The sequence below is a fragment of the Penaeus vannamei genome, chromosome 37, assembly GCF_042767895.1.
Source record: "Penaeus vannamei isolate JL-2024 chromosome 37, ASM4276789v1, whole genome shotgun sequence".
NCBI classification, from domain to species: Eukaryota; Metazoa; Arthropoda; class Malacostraca; order Decapoda; family Penaeidae; genus Penaeus; species Penaeus vannamei.
In genome coordinates, this window is record NC_091585.1 from 19774867 (window position 1) to 19777366 (window position 2500).

Consider the following 2500-nt stretch of genomic DNA (forward strand, 5'->3'; position numbering starts at 1 on the left):
TATTTCATAGATGAGAGTCCAAATTAACAAAACATTTAATTGACGTATTTACAGGCAACAGGTTTAAGAACACTTTTGATTGGTCATACCTTCATTTCTCCAGCAATTACTACTACTACCACTATTATTATTACTATTAGTAAGTTATTTTTGTTTTAGCCATTTATTTGAAATTGTGTATTAAAAAATTGAGTGACCAATGGAAATAAAGCTGAAAATAATAAACCTATGAGCAGAATTGCCATATCATACACTTGTGCCTGACGTAAAATGAAGAAATGCTGCTTACACCCTTTATCTTTACTCGGCAATATATAAAATGAAGCCTGACACAAATAATTTAAAAAGGTATTAGAAAGGACAGATAAGACTTATGTACTGATAAAGAAAATCTTCAGTTAACAAATCTTTACAGAATAAGTTTAGACAATTGACAATATTACATTCTGAGATCATAGCAACTTTGTTGATTGATAACACCTGCTTTTCAATGATCAGTCTGAATGTGGCTCATCATTTTATAAACCATTATAATAAAGGTTTAAGAGACTTAGGGACTTAAGAGACTACCTTTCTGATTAAAACACTACGCAATTCTTTTCTATTCCAAATGAAGGGTACATTTTGTAAGAAGAAAATTAAATCTATATATATATTTTCTTTCTTTCTTTTTTCTTTTTCTTTTTTTGGCAAAATAGGAAAACAAGACAATAATTCACTTTGCACAATACCCAAAAAACAATGTGGGCAAGATCAAGCCCCTTTAAAAAGCCCTCCAAAAGAAATAATATCAACATAAAAATATATAAATAAACAAAACAACAACAAAAGAACCCTCGTCCTGTAAGTACCTTCCTGCAGCTCCATGGAGATCCCTCCACCATGCATGCCGCACCAGCATTAGTGTTTACGGGTGCGGACTACCCAGTCTGCGACATCAAACTTGCTCACCTTCCCTGCCAGGTACATGAGAGCAATCGCTGTGGTTTCTGGTTCCCACTAAAGGCATAGGGTGGTACACAGGCTGAAAAGCAGTTTTAGGAATAGTTAATGTCAATGATAATAATAATTTAAAGTGGTTGTGATGATGATGATGATGATAATATTGATGATGATGATGATGATGATAATGATGATGATGTGGATGATGATGATGATGATGTGGATGGTGATGATGTGGATGATATCAATGATGACGATGACAATGATAATGGTGGTAACAATAACAATGACACTCATGATGATGATGGTGGTAACAATGACAATGACACTCATAATGATGATGACGATAACATCAACTAAAATCATGACAACTTTCCAAAGGCAAATTGTTGGGAAAAAAAAAGGTAGAATTCCCAAAAAGGGAAACAGACTCGACAGCCTCATGCTAAAGATTTAAAAAATCCACATTCCTAGAGGATGTAGATTCCTTTTCATTCACTGTTGGTTACCTTGCATTGAATAACTTTGGGAGAACAATGAGAAAACCCATAACATATTAATTGAAGTTTTGCCCCTGGAATCCATACATACTGAGATGCAAATAAGCTAGATCTTAATAGAGTTCATAGACTCTGACAAATATATTGGAAAAGTCTGAAACCTCCAAGAAAAATCCTGACCATGGCACCCAATTATTCACAAAAAAACAATATCCACTCATAAAAAAACACAACTACCAAAAAGACTGGGCAAAAAATCATACACAAACCCAACCACCCATTCAAGAGGGCGTCAAGCCAACCACCCATTCAAGAGGGTATCATGGCAAGAATACCAACAGCCGAACAACTCAAAATTATTCCAAGGGCCGACAGTACTTGTCAGGCAGGAGGAGATCATAAAAATCTCACCCATACTGAAACCATACATCCCCAATGAGGATGCCAGCTAATACCTCAGAACAAATTCTTGTATCAAAACCCTACACAGAAATCAGGGGCAATTTTCACAGACCTGTCAACAGCCTATGACAGTCTGTTTAGACAAAAAAATTCTAAACCTCCCCAGAACAATCTAATCTAAAAAAGATTCTACACTTGCTATGATCCATCAATGGAAGTATATATTTCAAACTATTTTGGGGTGAAGATGCCAGCAAAATGAGATCATAAAATGTATCTTCCAAAGGATCAGTACTGACCCTAACACCTTTCAGTATTTACTTCAGTTACATTACTTATACAACCACTCTGAAGGTTGGCTATCAAATGTTCAGCACATTGTACCTTAGTAAGTTTACAATCTGGAGAAGGTCTTCCACAATTATTTTTGAGATCTGGAGAAGGTCTTCCACAATTATCTTTAAGATAAGAATGACAATGGAGTCCACTCTAACTTATAGAAAATAAATTGAAAATAGTGCACAAAAATAAAAAACTACGTTATAAGAATATTCACCAAAGCAACTTGAAAGCACTTTAATCTGTACCATAGGTTATACTGTGGCAGAGTATCGTGCTCCAGCATGGTGTTTCAGTATCCACAAGCAAAAAAAATA

At 34.9% G+C, this 2500-nt stretch overlaps 1 long non-coding RNA gene across 1 annotated transcript in view; it reads right to left on the reverse strand.

Annotated features, from left to right (window-relative positions):
• LOC113804728 (uncharacterized) overlaps positions 1–2500 on the reverse strand; it is a 6272-nt gene that overhangs the window by 1583 nt on the left and 2189 nt on the right. The window contains exon 4 of the long non-coding RNA XR_003475625.2: positions 852–1024. This is a non-coding gene — a long non-coding RNA (uncharacterized lncRNA). The remainder of the gene's footprint in view (positions 1–851; positions 1025–2500) is intronic.